Genomic DNA, 22,603 nt, shown 5'->3' with positions numbered 1-22,603 from the left:
TCAGGACTGTATGTCTTTAGACAAAGGCCTTGATATCCCGTGGATCCATTATATTAAGACCCAAATGGACTCACTGGGTTGTCCTGACTTGTTCTTGAACCCTAGAGCTCTCGGTGAGTTGGTCATTAGAGCAGTAAAGTCTCAGTTTTTGCGTAGGTTGATGTCAATAAGGGAGGAAGGGGAATTGGTAAAACCCTCAGTTAGGAGTTTTGTAATGTTGAGTTCAGGTAGAGAGATTCAGCCATACCTGACTTACATAAACAAACCATATCATCTGTTTGTGTTAATAAGGTTTAAGTATAACATGCTCCAAAGGCTATTGTCATTCCCAAAAGGCTTTTCCAAGGATGCGTCTTTGGGTCCCTGTCCCTGTGACAATTTCTCTGAGCAGAACACCCTTCCTATGGTATTTTTCTGTGATTTTTATGTTTCATTAGGCAGGAAATTAATTTTACCACTGTTAAGGGGCTGTAACTTTGAGCAAGTTAGGCCAGCGTTAGCCTACTTGCAAATGCTTGGTTCCACGGTTGTGTGTTTTGGGGTAGCCAGTTATATCTCGGGAGCCATCAGGGTAAGGAATACATTTTATTTATAGTGCTTTTAGACCTGGCATCTTTGGCGTGATTACCCCTATCTTTTTGCCTCTGCCTCCTGTATTTTTCGATGCTGTGCTGGATTCGTTTTTGCTGGTTTAGATGCTTTGGACACTCTGCCACTGCTGATCAGTGCCAGAGTGTAAGTGCTCCCTATGTAAATTGTTATTCTGATTGGATATACATGTTTGGCATATTTGTATCACCATGAAGTCCCTAGTAAAGTGCACGGGGTGTGCCAGGGCCGGTGATGACAAATGCTACTAGTGGGCCTGCAGCACTGATTGTGCCACCCACAGGAGTAGCTCTAAAATGGTGTCTCAGGCCTGCCACTGCAGCGCCTATGGGCAGTTTAGAACTGCCATTTCCTCCTGGTCAGTGTCCCCACTGACCAGGCCTAACCCTTCCCTTTTTCGTGCACATCCGTCACTCCTATGGAAGGCCCAAGGTACCCCCCTGGGCAGGGTGCAGTGTATCTGAAAGGTAGAGCATGTGCTAGTGCAGGTGACATGCTCTGGTAGTGAATTACAGCCATTTTCGTTTTTCACTATTGTAAGGCTATCTTGCTCCATAGGTTAACATGGGGGATGCTGGCTACAGTGGTTAACAGCATTTCTTCCCATAGGAACAATATAGGACATACGTATCTAGTATCCCTGAACTCAGAATTTAATAATACATCTTTTAGGAAAGGTGGTTTTTAAATCCTGTGTTTGAGAACAGCACTTTTAGAAAGTTGCTGTTCTCTTGTCTGACCCTTCTGTGTGCCTGGGCCTGTTTGTGTATTGACTGTCTGGTTTGTGAGTGACAGGGGCTGGGGAATTCCCCCAGAGGCTGGATGAGTCAGCACTAGGCTGAATGAAGCAATTGCTACGTGAGTGGTGGGAGGAGTTAGCACCTGGGCTGAATAGGGCTGTGCCTGCCTGCCACAATGCTGGCTCCACCTCCTGCTGGGCGGCTGAGGACCCTGCCCCTCACTCTGAAAGGAAAGATGCAGCCAGCAAAACAAAGTGCTCAGGATCCACCCAGAACTGGTCCGGACCGGGCTCAGGGCCCACATGCACAGAGAGAACAAAGACTTTCGGGGTATAAGTACAGGACCCCTGACAACAGCAAATTAGATCATCCTGGAAATCAAGAAGGAACCTCTGCCAAGGAGAAAGCTGACCCTGAAGAAGGAAGACTGTCCTGCTGTTGCTCTGCTGGACTGACCTGCTGTTGCTTTGCTGCCAAGGAGAGGGGAAGGACTTTGCTGTGAGCTGTGTACCCTGTCTTGTAAGGAATCTCCAAGGGCCTGAGAAGAGCTGGATCCCTGTTTCCGAAGTCCCAGGAACAAAAGGACTTCAACCCCAGTCTCCCTGAACTCTGCTGAGAGAGTTCTGTCCTTCGTAGAGTGCTTGATCCAGTTGTGGGGCCTCTAGAAGTTGAACCTGAGCTGGGAAGCTTGAGACTAAGCTGAGAAACTTGTGAAGCTGAAAAGTGTCGCATCGCTCGCTTGCGGAGCGCATCCCCGACAGTGCGAGAAGTTTCCTGCCGCTACGAAGGTCGAGATCGGCGCAGCGCCTGACATCGCTGCCGGAGCCGTCGCACCCTTCGTTTGCGGGACGCACCAGACCGGTGCGGGAGAATCGAACATCGCTGCGAGTGTCGTCGCAGAGCCTGTCGTCTGGGTGAGATCACCGCACCGCTTGCTTGCGGACCGCACCACGTCGCTGCGAACATCGTCGCAGAAACATCACATCGAGGAGCTGCGAGAGAGAGGATCACCGCTGGACCGCGCATCGTCGCCCCGGAGATCGTCGCAGCCCCTACGAGATCATCGCATCGTGCCTTTGCGAGAACAGACTTCCTAAGGAACCTACGCACCGGAATCCACGCAAGCTGCCTTCCTCCCCATACAGACCGGATTCGCCGCCACACGCCCGCTGCTGCAGCGGGGCTGTCGCATCGCCTCCCCAGGGTCTCAGGAGTAACGTATCGCTTGTTTCCACCGCACCAGCTTCCTGCTTGTGGAACTTTGTTGCATTTAAAAGGTACTGTGAGTCAACGTGACGCAACTGTGAACTTTTCACGCATCTGTGGATTATTTGATCGTAACTTAAAGAACTTTGATTACAACCTGAAGAACTCTTTTGAAACCATATCCTTGAACTGTGTGTTGGATTTTTGACGTTTTGGTCTTGTGTAGTTTAGAATAAATATCTTTATTTTCCTAAACTGTTGTGGAATCAGTTTGTGGTGTTTTCACTGTGTTACTGTGAGTGTTGGTACAAATACTTAACGCATTGCCTCTGGTTAGCCTAGACTGCTCAGGCCAAGCTACCTTGAGGGCAAGGAGGGGTTATCTAAGAGGGTTATCTCCTTGCCCTGACTAGAAGCAAGGGTCCCTATTTGGACAGTGGTACCTACCTCTGCCAACTAGAGACCCCCAGTTCTAACATTGGTGGTCAGGCGGTGGGATTTGAACTTATATTTGTACTTGACCCACAGTAATTGGTGTACATCACTAGTGAGTGCAGACCACTACGCCACCGCATACTATTGATTTTTGAGTTGTTGAATTCTATTTTTGAGTAACTCTTCGAAAAGCATCATGTCTCTGAATGGGAAGGCGCCCAGTGAGGAGGCAGATATAGATTTGGAATTCTCGATTGAAGATCTGTACTCCTACCCGGTAAAGCATCTTAGGTACTTCTGCCAGCAGTTTGAGTGCCCCATAAAGAGCGCCTACAGGAAGGAGTAGTTGCAGAGAATCTTGAAAACCCATTGGGAGGCACAAGAAGGAAATAATGTTGTGGATGTAGACAGTGCTTTCCAAGGCAAAGATCTGCCAGTGGGCAGAGTAGGCTCAGGAGCTGGCAGCAACCACTCCAGCAGGGGCCTCACCCCAGAAGAGTTACAAGAAAATCAAAGAATAAGAGAATATGACTTGGAGGTCATGAAAATGAAAGTGAAGCAATTGGAAGTAGAGAAGGCGGCGGAGGAGAGCAAAAATGCCCGCGCCTTAGAGGAAAAGAAATTGCTTTTGGCTCACGAGTTGAGAATGAAAGAGCTGGATCTGAAAAACAAGGAGGTGGATGCCAGTTCAAATGGTGGCAGCGCGCAGCCAATGCATGGGGGTAAAGTATATATTCCCAAACACCTGGTACAGAATTACCATAGGAGTGAGGATATTTATGCCTGGTTCACCTCATATGAAATTGCATTGAAGATGAATGGTGTGCCTTATCAGTATTGGGGGGCGGGCCTGTGGAAACATTTTGAGGCTTCTGGGAGGAGTGCTCTAGAGCCCTTAGAATTGGCAGGTGCCATGACCTACCCCAATATGAAGGAGGCCTTATGTCTCAGGTATGGCCTTACTCCAGAGCAGTATAGACTGCAGTTTAGAAACTCCAAGAAGAAAGAGTCTGAGACTTGGATGGAGTGTGTGAATGGGTACTCGCATGCACTGGAAGGTTGGATGAAGGGCAGTAAAGTAACTGATTTAAAGGGGTTGTTGCATTTAATCAGTTGGGAGCACTTGAGAAGTCTTTGTGTTCCAGAGCTGCGCCAGCATCTTTTAGACAGCAATCTGACAGACCCCATTGAGCTTGCTAAGGAGGCGGACCGCTGGACCAATACCAGGGTCCACAGAGGAATTGTGGGTACCACAGCCAAAGGTGGGCAGGGTCCCCAGCAGAAGAGTAGGGGGGACAAGGGTAACCAAAAGGAGTTCTCACAAGGGCCCCAAAATAGTTCCCAGGAAAAGGATTCACAACCCCCCAAATCTAAACAGCCATGGCCCTCTAAGGGCAGGCGGGACAATAGAGACAAGAGAAATAACCAGGGTCCCCCTACCTGCTATCACTGCAATGAGGTGGGCCATATTGCTCCGAAATGTCCCAAGAAGAAGCCCGCACCCACTGGGGCTCCCACCCCAGCGTTAGCTAGTGTAGCTTTGGGTGGGGATTTGGTTTCTAGTGACTGGGGAGAGCTAGCAGTCATGACCCTTGTCTCGCTAGGAGACCGAGAGATGGTCCCGGAAACCTTACTGCCCTCTAACACTAAGAAATATGGGCAGAAGGTGACCATCAATGGGAGGGAGGTTGAGGCACTGAGAGACACCAGAGCCAGTGTGACATCCGTGAGGTGTCAGTGGGTGTCTGACGAGCAAATCATCCCTGGCGTACTCCGCCCTGTAGTGGCCGCTGACAGCTCAGTGCGCCTCTGCAAGCTGGCGAAGGTTTCCTTTGAATGGGGAGGAGTCTCTGGTCTTTTGGAGGTAGTTGTCAGTGATGCCTTGCCTGTAGACTGTCTGTTAGGCAACGACCTGGAGAGTTCTCCATGGAAAGACATAGAACACCGAACTCACTTGGAGATGTTGGGTCTGCCTGCGTGGATCTGCTGACCACGCGTGCTATGGCAGCCAGTAAGGGTGAATCAGCAGAACTGGAGCCTGAAACAGTGGCCCAGAGACCTGCCAGGAGAGGAAGAGGCAGAGGGCACGGGAAACCAGCCCCAGCCGTTCCCACGGTCCAGGAGGAAGCAGAACCTGAGGGGGATGCCCTGGAACCTACAGGGGAACAGGTGGCCGAACTGGGCGACCTACCTGAGCTGACCCATTGGCAGCAAGAAGGTGGTCCCTCCAGGGAGGAGTTCTGCCAGGCGCAGAAGGAATGCCCTTCCCTCATTGGTCTGCGGCAACAGGCTGTAGATCAGGCAGCAGGTGGAGCAGTCAAAGATCACTATGTTTACTGGGAAGGTGACCTACTTTATAGCGAGCCTAAGTTTGCTGAGCCCGGTGCAGCCCGTGTGCTGGTGGTACCCGAGCACTTCAGAAACTTCCTAATGGGTCTGGCTCATGACGTGCCTCTCGCAGGACATCTAGGGCAAGACAAGACCCTAAACAGGCTTGTCACCCACTTCCACTGGCCCAAGAGGAGAAAGCACGTCGGTTCCTTTTGCAGATCTTGCCAAACCTGTCAAGCTAGTGGCAAGACTGGAATGAAGTTGAAGGCCCCCCTTCAACCCTTCCCAGTGGTGAGCACCCCTTTCGAGCGGGTGGGCATAGATATCGTAGGGCCCCTGGACCCCAAGACAGCCTTAGGCAACAGGTTCATCCTGGTCTTGGTGGACCATGCCACCCGGTACCCGGAAGCAGTCCCTCTCAGGACAATCACAGCACCCGTGGTGGGCCGTGCATTGATGGGGATCTTTTCCCGTGTGGGGTTCCCCAGAGAGGTGGTCTCCGACCGGGGTACCAACTTCATCTCTAGGTACATGAAGTCTCTGTGGGAGGAGTGTGGGGTAACTTATAAGTTCACCACTCCTTACCATCCTCAAGGAAATGGGCTGGTTGAAAAGTTCAACCGGACCCTGAAAGGCATGATTATGGGCCTAGCGGAGCCCATGAGACGGAAGTGGGACGTCTTGTTACCATGCCTGTTGTTTGCCTACAGGGAGGTGCCTCAGAAGTCCTTAGGGTTCAGTCCCTTCCAACTCCTGTATGGCCACCCTGTCAGAGGACCTCTCTCGCTGGTGAAGGAGGGTTGGGAAAAGTCCTGTGGGAAAACCCCCCAGGATGTGTTCAGCTATGTGCTGGCCATCCGCAACCAGACACAACGCTTCAGGAAACTCGCTCAGGCGAACCTGGAAGCAAGCCAGGAAGAAATGAAAAGATGGTACGATCAGAATACCACTCTGGTCGAATTTCAACCTGGGCAGAAAGTGTGGGTGATAGCGCCAGTGGAGCCTTGCGCGCTCCAAGACAAGTGGTCTGGGCCATATGAGGTGGTGGAAAGGAAGAGCGAGGTAACCTACCTGGTTAACCTGAAGACTCCCAGGCAGCCCCTGAGAGTCTTGCACGTGAACCGCCTCAAACCACACTTTGAGAGGCCTGAAGTAACCATGCTCATGGCTACAGATGCAGGGATGGAAGAGGATAGCGATCCTCTCCCTGACCTCCTGGCAGTCAAAGAGCAAGACGGGTCAGTGGATGGTGTGGTCCTCTCGCCCACCCTGACCCCAGAACAGCAGAGTGACTGTCGCCAAGTGTTGGGTCAGTTCTCCTCTCTGTTCTCCCTGTCCCCAGGAGTCACCAACTGGTGCGTCCATGATGTGGACACTGGAGACAGTCTGCCTGTGAAGCAAAAATTTTACAGGGTAGCTGACAAGGTCAGGGCCAGCATCAAGGAAGAGGTTTCCAAGATGTTGGCGCTAGGGGTGATTGAGCCCTTCAGCAGCCCCTGGGCTAGCCCAGTGGTCTTGGTCCCCAAGAAAGCTGCTACCCCCGGTGGCCCTCCAGAACTCCGGTTTTGCGTGGACTACCGTGGGCTCAATGCGGTCACGAAGACTGACGCACACCCTATCCCCAGAACTAATGAGCTCGTGGATCGGTTGGGAGCTGCGAAGTACCTCAGTACATTTGATTTGACTTCGGGGTACTGGCAGATTGCCTTAACTGATGGGGCCAAAGAGAGGTCAGCATTTTCAACGCCAGAGGGGCACTTCCGTGTCATGCCCTTTGGGTTGAAGAATGCCCCTGCCACGTTCCAGAGACTGGTTAACCAGGTACTGTCCGGGCTGGAGGAATTCAGCGCCGCATACCTGGATGACATTGCGGTGTTCAGCTCCACGTGGGAGGAACACCTGCAACACCTCTGCGAAGTGTTGAAGGCTCTGCAAAAGGCAGGCCTCACTATCAAGGCCAGCAAGTGCCAGATAGGGCAGGGATCGGTGGTGTATTTGGGACACCAGGTGGGGAGCGGCCAGGTGGCGCCCCTACAGGCAAAGATTGATACCATTCTGGCTTGGGAGCCCCCCAAGACCCAGACAGAGGTGAGAGCCTTTTTAGGACTCACCGGGTATTACAGACGGTTTGTCAAGGGATATGGCACCATTGTCGCCCCCTTGACAGAACTCACTTCCAAGAAGTTGCCCAAAAGAGTTGACTGGACTGACGCCTGCCAAACTGCTTTTGATGCCCTGAAAACCGCGATGTGCACAGCACCGGTGCTCAAGGCACCTGACTTTTCCAGTGAGTTCATAGTTCAGACGGACGCTTCAGAGCATGGTGTGGGAGCAGTACTCTCACAAGCCACTGAGGAGAATGGAGACCAGCCAGTAGCTTTCATTAGTCGGAGGCTACTCCCCAGGGAACAGAAGTAGAGTGCGATTGAAAGGGAGGCTTTTGCTGTGGTCTGGGCTCTGAAAAAGTTGAGGCCCTACCTGTTTGGGACTCACTTTCGTGTTCAGACCGACCACAGACCCCTCAGGTGGTTAATGCACATGAGGGGAGAAAACCCAAAACTGTTGAGGTGGTCCATCTCCCTACAGGGAATGGACTTTACGGTGGAACACCGCCCTGGTACAGAACACGCCAACGCTGATGGTCTGTCCAGGTTTTTCCGCCTTAGTGAAGAGAACTCCCAAGAGGGTGGGTAGTTCTCCCCACTTTCAGCTGGAGGGGACAGGTGTTAGACCTGGCATCTTTGGCGTGATTACCCCTATCTTTTTGCCTCTGCCTCCTGTATTTTTCGATGCTGTGCTGGATTCGTTTTTGCTGGTTTAGATGCTTTGGACACTCTGCCACTGCTGATCAGTGCCAGAGTGTAAGTGCTCCCTATGTAAATTGTTATTCTGATTGGATATACATGTTTGGCATATTTGTATCACCATGAAGTCCCTAGTAAAGTGCACGGGGTGTGCCAGGGCCAGTGATGACAAATGCTACTAGTGGGCCTGCAGCACTGATTGTGCCACCCACAGGAGTAGCTCTAAAATGGTGTCTCAGGCCTGCCACTGCAGCGCCTATGGGCAGTTTAGAACTGCCATGTCCTCCTGGTCAGTGTCCCCACTGACCAGGACTAACCCTTCCCTTTTTCGTGCACATCAGTCACCCCTATGGAAGGCCCAAGGTACCCCCCTGGGCAGGGTGCAGTGTATGTGAAAGGTAGAGCATGTGCTAGTGCAGGTGACATGCTCTGGTAGTGAATTACAGCCATTTTCGTTTTTCACTATTGTAAGGCTATCTTGCTCCATAGGTTAACATGGGGGATGCTGGCTACAGTGGTTAACAGCATTTCTTCCCATAGGAACAAGATAGGACATACGTATCTAGTATCCCTGAACTCAGAATTTAATAATACATCTTTTAGGAAAGGTGGTTTTTAAATCCTGTGTTTGAGAACAGCACTATTAGAAAGTTGCTGTTCTCTTGTCTGACCCTTCTGTGTGCCTGGGCCTGTTTGTGTATTGACTGTCTGGTTTGTGAGTGACAGGGGCTGGGGAATTGCCCCAGAGGCTGGATGAGTCAGTACTAGGCTGAATGAAGCAATTGCTACCTGAGTGGTGGGAGGAGTTAGCACCTGGGCTGAATAGGGCTGTGTCTGCCTGCCACAATGCTGGCTCCACCTCCTGCTGGGCGGCTGAGGACCCTGCCCCTCACTCTGAAAGGAAAGATGCAGCCAGCAAAACAAAGTGCTCAGGATCCACCCAGAACTGGTCCGGACCGGGCTCAGGGCCCACATGCACAGAGAGAACAAAGACTTTAGGGGTATAAGTACAGGACCCCTGACAACAGAAAATTAGATCATCCTGGAAATCAAGAAGGAACCTCTGCCAAGGAGAAAGCTGACCCTGAAGAAGGAAGACTGTCCTGCTGTTGCTCTGCTGGACTGACCTGCTGTTGCTTTGCTGCCAAGGAGAGGGGAAGGACTTTGCTGTGAGCTGTGTCCCCTGTCTTGTAAGGAATCACCAAGGGCCTGAGAAGAGCTGGCTCCCTGTTTCCGAAGTCCCAGGAACAAAAGGACTTCAACCCCAGTCTCCCTGAACTCTGCTGAGAGAGTTCTGTCCTTCGTAGAGTGCTTGATCCAGTTGTGGGGCCTCTAGAAGTTGAACCTGAGCTGGGAAGCTTGAGACTAAGCTGAGAAACTTGTGAAGCTGAAAAGTGTCGCATCGCTCGCTTGCGGAGCGCATCCCCGACAGTGCGAGAAGTTTCCCGCCGCTACGAAGGTCGAGATCGGCGCAGCGCCTGACATCGCTGCCGGAGCCGTCGCACCCTTCGTTTGCGGGACGCACCAGACCGGTGCGGGAGAATCGAACATCGCTGCGAGTATCGTCGCAGAGCCTGTCGTCTGGGTGAGATCGCCGCACCGCTTGCTTGCGGACCGCACCACGTCGCTGCGAACATTGTCGCAGAAACATCACATCGAGGAGCTGCGAGAGAGAGGATCACCGCTGGACCGCGCATCGTCGCCCCGGAGATCGTCGCAGCCCCTACGAGATCATCGCATCGTGCCTTTGCGAGAACAGACTTCCTAAGGAACCTACGCACCGGAATCCACGCAAGCTGCCTTCCTCCCCATACAGACCGGATTCGCCGCCACACGCCCGCTGCTGCAGCGGGGCTGTCGCATCGCCTCCCCAGGGTCTCAGGAGTAACGTATCGCTTGTTTCCACCGCACCAGCTTCCTGCTTGTGGAACTTTGTTGCATTTAAAAGGTACTGTGAGTCAACGTGACGCAACTGTGAACTTTTCACGCATATGTGGATTATTTGATCGTAACTTAAAGAACTTTGATTACAACCTGAAGAACTCTTTTGAAACCATATCCTTGAACTGTGTGTTGGATTTTTGAAGTTTTGGTCTTGTGTAGTTTAGAATAAATATCTTTATTTTCCTAAACTGTTGTGGAATCAGTTTGTGGTGTTTTCACTGTGTTACTGTGAGTGTTGGTACAAATACTTAACGCATTGCCTCTGGTTAGCCTAGACTGCTCAGGCCAAGCTACCTTGAGGGCGAGCAGGGGTTATCTAAGAGGGTTATCTCCTTGCCCTGACTGGAAGCAAGGGTCCCTATTTGGACAGTGGTACCTACCTCTGCCAACTAGAGACCCCCAGTTCTAACAAGCGCCTACTGTCCTCTTCCTCTTAATCATGTTATGAAAAATTGACCTTTTAAATGGAAAATTTGCTGTGTGACAATCCTGTTATGAATAATCAATCTTTTAAATGGAAAACTTGAGGTGTGACAATCCTTTTTAACTTATTTATTTGAACGCCAATTGTGCCTTTTGATGGTGGAAGGTGATACATTTGGCTTATGAATTATACCAAATGTTCATTTTATTTGTAATGTGTTATAGAAGTTATGAAATCTGATCTGTGCTTTGATGGTTTTAAATTGTAACCGAATAAAGCTAACTTTTGAATCTTTGAACCACTTATTTTGGGTGTATCTGCCTCTGTAGACTGCTTTCTTGTAGGCTCTACCAAATTGTTTATTTTTGTGGTGTTTTGATTACTTAAAATGCTAAAATGGCAACATCACATCCTGAAGAGGACCAGCCGGATGAGATTGAAGAGATCGAAGAGCCAGTGAAGAAAAGGAAAGGGAGTATTGTGTGGGTCTTTTTCACAGTACCTGAAGGGGAAACAAATGTGAATGATAGAAAAGTCACCTGTACAATCTGCCACAAAGTCCTCTCCAAAGGTTCTGTAAAGAAGAATTCTTGCGGCACATCAGCAATGCGGAAACATCTGGAGACAACAGATCCAACTCATCTCGTACGGGATGTGATGGCTCGCAAGAAGAGGGAGCAAGCTACAGCAGATGATCACAATCAACCTTCGACATCAGCTGGATCTGGTCTTACAATTCCTCAACCCCGGATCTCCCAAGAACTCCCTGACCAAGGACTGCACTGCATGAATTGTTTGACATCTCTCTCTCGTTGAACTTTCCATTCATGCCATCATTAATCTTTTAAAAACACATAAGTTTTCTTTTTTTCTTTTTGAACCTTGTGTTTCTTTGTTTTTTTAGAAACGTTATTGTTGGACTTCTTTAGTTTTTTTCTGTTTTAAAAAGTCAAAAATATCGCAAAAAATAAAAAATGGTTAGAAAATGCAAAAAACTTAAATAGTTTTTTTAAAAAAAGGTCTCACAGAACCACCTATACTGGTTAAAAAAAGAAATATTGTTTGTTGTGAAACTGATTGCTGGCATAAATGTGTAGGTGAAGAATGTAGAAATAGTGCCTGGGTGATTGAATTAGTGCATAGGCAGTCGATCAGTGAATGCATGACTATAAGGTTAATGCCAGATTGAATAGTTGAGTACAGGAGTACTACCTGGGTGATTGCATAAGGGCATGGATAGTACCTGGATGTATGAATGAGTATATGGATACTGCCTGGGTGATTGGATGAGTGCACAGATAGTACCTGGGTGAATGAATAGGAGCATGGGTAGTACCTGGGTGGTTGGATAAGTGTTAGGGTAGTGCCATGGTGTTTGGATGAGTGCATTAGTACTGTCTGAGTGAATGCATGAGTGCATGGGTAATGCCTGAGTGATTGGCTGAGTGCATGAGTAGTGCCCGAGTCACTGGTTAAGTGAAAGATGGGTGCTTGGCTCAATGGGTGTGTGTATTGGTAGTGTCTAGGTGAATGGATGAGTCCATAGGTACTGTATGAGTGAATGATGAGTGCATGGGTAGTGACTGAGTGAATGCATGACTGAATGCATTATGCTTGGGAGACTAAATGAGTGCAAGAGCAATACCTGGGTGATTCCATGAGGGCATGTATAGTACGTGGATACTTGAATGGGATTCTAGGTAATACCTGGGTGATTGGATTAGTGCATGGGTAGCGCCTAGGTGATTGGATGAGTGCATGAGTACTGTCTGAATGAATACATGACTGCCTGGGTACAGCATAAGTGAATGGTTGAGTTGAAGGATAGTATATCAATGATTCAGTGAGTGCATAAGTAGTGCTTGAATGATTCGAAGAGTGCCTGGGTCATGCCTGTGTGAATAGATAAGTGGAAGGGCAGTGCCTAGCTCATTGGGTGACTGTGTTGGTAGTGTCTGTGTGATTGGATGAATGCATGGGTACTGTCTCAATGATTTCATGATTGAATGGATAGTGCCTAAGCGGATGCATGAGTGCATGGTTAGTTTCTGGATGAATGGGTGAGTGCTTTAGCAGTGACTGGGTGATTGCATCAGTGCATGGATAGTACCTGGGTGAATCAATACGTTTATGGGTAGTGACTGAGTGAATCGATGAGTGCAAGAGCAATGCCTGGGTGACTACAAGAGTGCATGTATACTACCTGGATTATTTATTGAGAGCACGGGTGGTGCCTGGGGGATTGGATGAGTGCATGGGTAGTGCCCAGGTGATTGGATGAGTGCATGGGTATTGCTTAGGTGGTTGGATGAGTGCATGAGTACTGTCTGAATTAATACAGGACTGCATGGGTACTGCATATGTGAATGGCTCAGTTGAAGAATAGTGTCTCTGTGATTTAATGAGTGGATAGGTAGTACCTGAGTGATTTGAGTAGTGCATGGGTAGTGCCGGAGTGAATGGATAAGTGGAAGGTCTAGCTCATTTGGTGACTATGGGGGTCATTACGATGGTGGATTTCCCGCATCCTCCGGGCCAGCGGAAGCCACCGCCGGCCCGGAGAATGCGGGAAATCCGCTGCAGTGGCTTGAAAGACCCACCGCCAAATTAGGATGGCTGGTGGGTCTCACAATCTGTCCTCCGCTTTTCCGCCACCGTCGGAAGGGGACCACTGCGGAAAAGCATTAACATGGCTGGCGGTGTCTATCAGACACCTCCATCCATATTAGGATGGAGTACAAAGTATGCTTTTCCACGGCGGCTTTTCCGCCGTGGAAAAGCATACGGAGCTTCACTTCGGGGGCCCGTTGCGGGCCCCCTGGGCGAAGGGGGGTGGGGGGTGCACATGGGGGGTACCTATGATACCCCCCTGCATTTGTGTGGACAAAGCGGCAGCCACCGCGCAGTGCCTGCTGATTTGTGCACGCAAATGCCGTGCCTGCATTTTTAACAATGCGGCGGGTGCAGCTTGAAGCTGCAGCCGCCGCAATGTCAAAGATTGACGATGTGACCGCCAGGGTGGAAGTCACATCCTAATTTCACAGGAGGGAACTCCGCAGGCAATGCGGAGGTTCCCTCCTACTCTATGGTGGCGGACAGACTCAGGTCCGTCCGCCATCATAATCAGCCCCATAATTGGCAGTATCTGTGTTATTGGATGAATGCATGTGTACTGCCTCATTGATTGGATGACTGCATTGACAGTGCCTGAGTGGATGCATGAGTGCATATCTAGTTTCTGGATGAATGGGTGAGTGCAATAGCAGTGCCTGGGTCATTGCATCAGTGCATGGATAGTACCTGGGTGAATCAATATGTGTATGGGTAGTTTTGAGTGAATGTATGAGTGCATGTATATTGGCTGGGAGACTCGATGACTGCAAGAACAATGACTGCATGGAGGGTTCAATATACACCTGTCCAGTCCTGTATAATGAGGAGTGAATATCTTGCAATTAAAGCACTTTTATTGGTCATGCACTTTTGTAAAAACTGCAAAGAATGAACATTATTTATATTAGAAAAAAATAACATATAATTACATTTTAAACATTTTTCCAGGTTATCATGCATATTATAATATGTATTCTTACCTTTCAGGAAATTTAGATGCATTACTCAGTAGAACCATTTTAGAGTAGTAGTATCCTAAACAGCATTAAAACTGTTTTCAAACTTCAACTGTAGGAACTATAAAGAAGAAAGAGAAAAACTGTTATTTAGTGATAGTATATTACAGAAATTATAATATTCTATTTTTAAGAAAATTACACAAAGTTAGAATTATTTGACACTTTGTTCATTACTTCCTTCATCTACATCAACTCTAATATTAATCTCAAATACATTTGCCAAAATGTAGTATCTCATTTAAATCTGGTACAATACAGACAACAAATATGTAAGCTATATGCTTTTAAACACAATTTTACAAATGTGATATCAATTATCGCAAATAATAATCCAAACACTAATTATAAACACTAATAGTTTGCAGTGCTGTCTACTTTCTATTTACATCTTCCCAATAGGCCGAATGATGTACTCAAAACTTTAGCTGCAGAAATAGTAAATATGAATTTGGTAATTCATAAGGCAATCTAGGTTTGAATTCTAAGTGGGCATCATTGCCAAGCGTCCATCCTTTGTTACACTTTAAATAAAGAGTATAGTGTCCAGATGCTGCAGTAAGGTCTTCATGAAAAATACTAGCTGCTGTTGTATAAGTTCTTACTGAAATAGATATTTGACTTACTTTAAAAAATTAAATTTTTGTTTCCAATTTGCTTCCATTTGCTCTACATCATTGTAACATTAAAATGAGATATTTTCCAAATCTTTCTATATGTAATGTAGACAACATCTCTGGTCTACAATGTGACCATCTCATATCCTGATTTGCTGTTTTTTTTCAATTTGTTAAAAGGTACTGATTCGCAGTCTGGTATTGTCAAGTATAGAAATCGTTCTATTTCTACTTCAGTGGTAGAAGTAAATCAACATTCTTCACACTTATGGTTCCATTTGTAACTTAGTCCAAATATGTTTTCAATGTGTATTTCTTCATGTTCTAATACTCCAAGCATAAGCATTAGATTATCTTGTGCATCTTGTAGTATGCTGGGAGTAAATGTCAATGAAGCAGTATGCATTTTAGTTCTGTCATTTATCAACTGTTGAAATATATGATGTAGTAAAGAACAAAGGGGAATATTATCAAGGGGTTTTATCTCCGCTTTTTTGGCTTTAAAAGCCAAGAAAGCGGAGATATAATTATCTCCCTATTACCTAGCTGTCGCTAACACCAGTTAGCGGCAGCTAGTAGGAGATAGCGACCATCTTGGGCCCCGCTTTGCATGTCAGTGAAATGTATCACTAATGACATGCAAAGTGGGCGTGCCAAGATGTTAGCGACTGGAAACAGTCGCTAACAACGCTATCTCCTATTACCAACTTTTGGAGATATTCGCGCTAAGCGCGAATATCTCCAAAAGCTAACACCTACCTCTGAGCAGTTCTTAGCCATGTTATTCAATTGTAGGTGGATAACATGGCTAAGAGCATTAGTTCCGTAATGCATGTATATCGCTCACTTTTCAGCGATATTCATGCATTTCTGCCGATTTTTATCGCTTAGGAGATAAACCTTGATAATAGCAAGGCTCCTAAGCGATAAAATTGCCGCAGCTCGGCGATAAAAATATTTCCGCTAAGCCAACATAGCGATAATTATCGCTAATTGTTGGTAATATGCCCCAAAATCTTTTTTTCACGATTTTCTATGATTTTATGATGAAGAGGTGGTAAATTAAACACATCATTCAGAATCACATATGCATAACAGTTGAAACCTGAACTATTTTCTAACTGGTATCTTACAATATCATCAGCACTTTCTATATTTTTCTTTATACTTTTAAGTTTTTCTTCATTTGCTTCCCTTTTTTGAACCTCAGTTGCATCTTTGACATATTTCCATTTTGGACACACCATACATTTCTCATATTTGGGATATTCATCTTAATTCGGGGCATAAAGTCTTCTTAAACAATTGTACTTTCTTACACAATTTGCATCAGCACTAACCATTTTCTCAGCAAAATCTAGCAAATACAAATGAGACAATGTTCTTACTCGAGACAATGCAATGTAAGCCATTACCTCTTTGAACACCATACTTCCAATATTTGCAAAATCTCTATCTCTACTTAAACCTTGAGATTTATAAATTGTTACTACATATGCTAAAGACAGAGGAAACTGATGTCTGCAAACATACAAATCTTTTACAAGCAAAAAACGCCGATCTGTCTTTCCATCTCTATTATGAAAATTAACAAAATCAACAACTTTTCCCATTGCTTCATTTACTAAAACTTCTTCTGCATTCAAATTACTCCGCAAAATTACCAATGATCAATTACCAGTTATTGTTGATTAAATGTAGAAACTCTTTCAGGGTAGGCATTAGGCAAACTATAGACTTTTTTCCTACAAGTGTATTGTACTTTGCTACAACTGCTGTGTTTCCAGTTTTAACCAAGTTCCTCAGTAACCATCTTTCTAAACCTTGTTTACCATGTTCCGTCAAGACACCAATTCTGATTTCTTGTAGAATATTTCCATAATCCTCATCACTTGCTTGTCATATATTCTTAACAAGTCCTTTATATTCTATATGTAACCAAAATTTCACATTTCCAATATTTCCTAAAGATTTCCTTGTGTCTTCATGGACAAGTGTTTTTTACAGGAGTCATTTTTAGTAGGTCTCCGAATACGATTACATGTTTTCCTTCAAATAGAACATTGTGCGGAAGGGTGACGGTGGCAGAGTCCCCGATCCACTTTTGCTTGCTTGCCAAAGGTAATACAACTGTGCCTTGCACTGTGTCAGAACTGCTGCATGTAGAGAATTGACTGCATTTAATTCATTTTAATTCATTGTTGATTCAAAAACGATGGTGTTCTGTTAATTAGAAAACGGAATTTTACTTTGTGAAAAATTTCAATTTTTAAAGACATAAGAATTCTCTTGGTCAGCACTTACTTTAAAACGCCATACTTGCTGGGCTAACGCTAACTGTGCCACCTTTCTCCCAGTCCTGATTAAAAGGGGGAGGAATAATATTTCCTGTCAGCAAAGGAAGCCTGTGCTTGTCCTTCACTCCTGCCCGCCCGGTCCGATGTGGTAGCCAATACCGTTGCGCGGAGGGCGGGTCAGGGAGAGCCAGGCACTTCCTGTGGGGGCACTTCCTGAGTGGTTAGCGCTCTAGTGTATGCTTTTCTCTGGGCTATTTAGCCCCCGCCCCCTCACGAGCGCGCAGCGGTCGCACGCAGTGGCGCCGAAGCGATGCCGAAGACCAGCCAAAGAGCTGCCCGTCTGCGCCCGTCCGCGACAGGACGAGACATAGGGGCAATGGGCTCTACTCCTTCGGACCCCGCTATCACAGGTATCAGCAAAATCATATACTCCGCTCAATCTCTTCTAGATTTAAAACCATCTGGAGCATGCTGTACTAAAATACCCTGGCAAAGTCTTGAGGGTTGTTTCTCATGTATGAAGTGTCGCTTCCAATCATCTGTAGTTAGGGTGATTACGAAGGAAAATGCTCCTAAAATTGCACCTCCGGAGGGTCTGAAGTGCTTTCTTTTAAATGTTCGCTCTCTTCCAAAGCATCAGCATCAGGTATGGGATCTACTTCACACCATACAGCCAGATATCTGTTTCCTAACCGAGACTTTATATATAGAGATGTACTTAAAGTCACAATTCTAGAACAAAGGTACAGCTCACAACTTGAAATAATGATTTTTAAAATTGCCTCGGCAGGTCACATCTCTTGGAAAGGTGCTTTAGCTTACCGCCCACCAGGATCCAATCCGGATTTTGCTCTCTCCCTTCTGGAGCTACTAGCCCCCCATTATAAATCCAAGGAGGACTTCATCCTCCTAGGAGATTTTAATGTGCACATGGACAACCTGGTACACCTTGAAACAATCTCATTAATCGCGGATCTGTCCACTCTGGGACTAAAAGCACTGAATAGCGGTGCTACCCATATAGGTGGTCATACTTTAGATTCACTTTTTTCCAATTGCACTAAAGTAAGATGTTCACCTGCTAAAGAAATTCAATGGTCAGATCACTTTCTGATAGAGTTCATTTTAACGAGCCCGCCAAAATTATTGCATAAAGCGCCACTCCCGCCAATCTGACGTCGACATTGGCATTTGGCATAAATTATCGGTGGAAAAGCTGCTGGAAAGCTGGATACAACCAACTTTCACAGATGAGGATTCAGCAGATACTGCATTAGCCAGATTCAATGACTCACTTAAGCTAGCCATCGACACTTTGGCCCCACTAAAGCTTCATAAGCAATATCCCTCCACCAAGCAAGAAACCTGGTATACACAGGAACTTTGAATAGAGAAGCAGAAATGCAGACGAGCGGAAAAAGTATGGAGGAAATTGAGAACTGAGGAGAACAGGAAAATATATCAAGAGGCCCAGTCAACCTACTATAAAAATATAAAGCAAGCTAGAAAAAACAGTCTCACCCAACAACTCGCGGAGGCGGGTAATTGTCCAAGGGAGCTGTTTAAAATACTACAGAGCTTTGCTAAACCTACAGCCTGTGAGAGCCCCGATGAATTCTCTCAGATCCTCTGTGATGAGATCTCGATGTTCTTTGAAGATAAAATCAATCTCATCTACGATAAAATAATGGCCTCTAGTAGCTCTGGGAATAAGAATTTTCTCCCACATAACTCATCCAAACAAAACAAAAATGTATTATTGACCTTCCCGCCAATCTGCAACATAGATCTCCCCCCTCTCATCAGCCACATAAAATCTGGATCCCCCAATGACTTCCTTCCTGCCAAAATGGTCGCCCCTCTGATCACCCTCTTAGGACCTTCCATTCAGTCTGTGATGAACATCTCACTGACAGAAGGACAGGTCCCAATGGAATGGAAGAAAGCGGTGGTGAACCCAATAAGGAAAAAAGCGGCATCCCCATGGACAGATCTTTCGAACCTCCCGCCCATCTCCCTCATGCCGTACATCAGTAAGATGACCGAGAAGCACGTGAACACCCATTTATCCAAACATATCGAAGCAACAGAGGGCCTGGACTACTCACAATCTGGGTTCAGGCCCAACCATAGCACCGAATCAGCCCTCCTAGCAGTGACCAATAACATCAGGATGACGCTGGATGGAGGGGGGTCGATGTTTCTGGTGCTGTTGGATCTATCCGCTGCTTTCGATACGGTGTCACATGAGGTGCTTCTCGGTCGTCTGAGGGATGTGGGACTAGGGGGTGTGGCTCTGTCCTGGATGGAGAGCTTTCTTTCAGGCCGCTCTCAAGAAGTCAGGTTGGGCTCCCACAAGTCCATCTCTAGGGAGCTCGCCAAGGGAGTGCCACAGGGCTCATGCCTAAGCCCCACATTATTCAATGTGTACGTGGCCCCCCTGGCTGACTTAGTGAGATCCTTTGGGTTCACCCCGGTGTCGTATGCCGACGACACCCAACTTCTGTTCCCTTTTAAGACCTTCACGCCTGCACTAAAAAAATCGTTTGCAGATGGAATGAGGGCAGTGTCAGAGTGGATGGCTAAGAACTGCCTACAGTGTAATGTAGGAAAAACGGAAGTAATGTTGTTCGGGGAGGCAACAACACTATGGTAGCCCGAATGGTGGCTCTTGGAACTGGGACCTGTTCCCAGTCCTAAACAGACCGTTAAAAACTTGGGAGTGCTATTAGATCAAGCACTAACATTGAAAGATCATGTAAACCAAGTGGCCGGCACCTGTTTCCGTGCCATTGGACTGCTGAGAAGGGTTTTTCCATACTTACCTGACAGTCATAGGAAGACATTGGTCCAGGCGTTAGTCATCAGCAGATTGGACTATTGCAATGGTCTTCTCTTATCAGCCAATGAAGAACAGCTTAACACCTTCGACACTCATGACGAGCTCAGCTCGTCATGCAGTGTACTGCTGGTACACTGATGACGAGCTGAGCTCGTCATGAAACCATTACTTTGGATCTTCCCCGGCACAGCAGGGGAAAATGCCTAGCATCGATGTGGTTAATAAACTGCAAATAGTCCAAAATACTGCGGCGAGGCTAGTCCTCAACGTTCCACCTAGGACTCCCTCCCGCCCTCTGCTGACTAAACTCCACTGTCTCCCAGTGCGGCAACGCATTAAGTTCAAAATCTTATGCACTATTCACAAATGTCTGTCAGGTACTGGACCCAAGTATTTGACAAAAGCTTTCTTACCTTATGTTCCTGGACGTTCCTTACGTTCCAGGAATCTCCAGCTACTACAGGTACCCAGAATTAAAAAATCCAGGCAGGGAGGTCGCGCCCTTGCCCACACCGGACCTGTCCTCTGGAACTCACTGCCTCAGACACTGAAACAAATCACTAATCACCGAACCTTCCGAAAATCCCTTAAAACCCATTTATTCATAAATATCTAAACAACATAATCAATTTCCAACCACCCTTCTGACCATGGATCAGCATAAGTTGTATTCCTCCACAGGCAAAAGCGCGGAGATACCCCTTTGGGGGTCGAATCAGGAGCTATATAAGAATATAAAATAAATAAAATAAATCTGTTTTTAAAATCTGTTGTATTATTAAATGTACAAAGGCAAGCATTACTTTTGAGACCATGCTCACCTCATCAATGCATACAAGTTTAATTTTCTTCAGTACTCTTAAACTTCATAACAAGCTTCTCCAAAAAGCTTCTGATAATCCAATTTTTATCATGTTCAACAGGTACCATAAGTAAATGATATAAAGTAATCCCTTTAATGCTATGTGCTGCTAATCCAGTTGGAGCTGTTACAACACAAGATAAATGTGTTCTGTAGTTTTGAGTAGATAACTGTTCAAAAGGTTAATTAAGAAACTTTGTCCTGTTCCAGCTTGAATATTGATGACCAATATGTTTTAATTATGAACATTGGCATTCTTTTTTGTGCAGCAAACCATGTTGTATCTGTTGTTTGAATTGTAGATATATTTCTTTTTATTTGTTATTTAGTTGTTCTAACTTTTCCAACTGAGCTTGCTGCATTGCAGTTTCTACCTCATTCATATCTATTGCTGCTTCATTTTCGGTAATTGGTTGTCCCAGTGGATCTTGACTCAGTGGACCAGAACTTTGACTGCCTTGTGAACTTGCTCTAGCTATTTCAGCTTGTTCAATCTTATCATTTAAGATTTGTAGACACTTTGAGATAATTAAATGCTTTCTTTAGTTGCATCAAAAGAATCTTCATAGCAGTCAAAATCTCCAACTAATTCCGTTTCACTACCCTAAGGCTTTAACAGTTGCAGAAGTGCTAAATAGAAAAATTCTTTCATATCTAGACTGTCACAACTGAGTTTTCTGTGGTTAATAACATTTCCTTTGGCATGTTTTACTAAACATTAATCAAATCCAATTACTGCATATGTCTCTTCTTTTATAGTTTCATATACTTTTCTTTTAAAGCTGTAATGTTGAAGTATTTCATACAGACATATGTTTTCGAGAGGTGGACTCCATTTGGGTTAGTATATATTGAACATATTAGTTTTAACAATATCTGTATTTCTGGTTAATTCTGTGCTAAGTATCTGATTACTTGTAAATATTTGAATACTCTATTTTGTGTGGAGGCAAGACCTAGACTTACCCAAAAGATAAATTCCTTTATTTGGCATAATGTACAATACCATAAAAGTTCATTCTTAAAAAACATACAATATGTGACAAACTTAATCTCTATACCACTGGTAGCTAAAAACACTCAAAAGCAGCAACATTCATTACAATTCAATTAATATACAGTGATACAATTTTCTAACCCCCGCTTCCTTCCATTGAGCCTCTTGTCTCTCTTAGTTTCAATGCTAGCCTTAGGAAGCTTGTGATGGCAAGCAAGGTGAAGGGATATTGCGCCAATTGTAGGTATAAAAGGGCAACCCTACCGTGTCTAAATTTCATTTTTTATAACCACTGCTTTGAATACAGGCGCCTGGGCAATAGGTAAAATGGGCAAAGTTATACAAAATGAAGGGTGTCCTGTGGAGATCAGTGATCGCAGCCGCAAGGGCCCTTTGGCTCTCCATAGTTTATAAAATCTGCTGGATCAGCAAATAAATAATGTAAAATGTTGAGCCCAAAACATGTTATTAAAAATCTATCCTGAGCATTATATGTTAGGGGTAAATATGGTTTCATTCCTTCGCAAGATTTCACCAGACTATATGCTCTCACTGACTGTTTTCCCCACTCGATCTCTTCTCTATTGGCAATCTTGTAGGTGAAGAACTTCTTCTTCACACTAGCCTTATCCCAAATTACATCTCTAGCCGGGTCTGGGAAGAGGTCATTACAGTAAATTTTCCCGAAGGCTACCTTGAGTGATTTCAGCCAGGGGATATCCATTCCCTTGTCCCTTCCTAGACAATCCATAATAATTTGCCTGGTCAGTTCAGCCTCTGGGTTCTCCCAAATCTTGATCCATGCTAGCAGGGGTCTAACTTGGATCATATCTTCCAAAAATGTCTCCCCCAATTCTTCGTGAATA

This window comes from Lissotriton vulgaris, chromosome 1_1 (genome assembly GCF_964263255.1).
Source record: "Lissotriton vulgaris chromosome 1_1, aLisVul1.2, whole genome shotgun sequence".
Taxonomy (NCBI): Eukaryota; Metazoa; Chordata; class Amphibia; order Caudata; family Salamandridae; genus Lissotriton; species Lissotriton vulgaris.
This window is presented reverse-complemented; position numbering follows the sequence as displayed.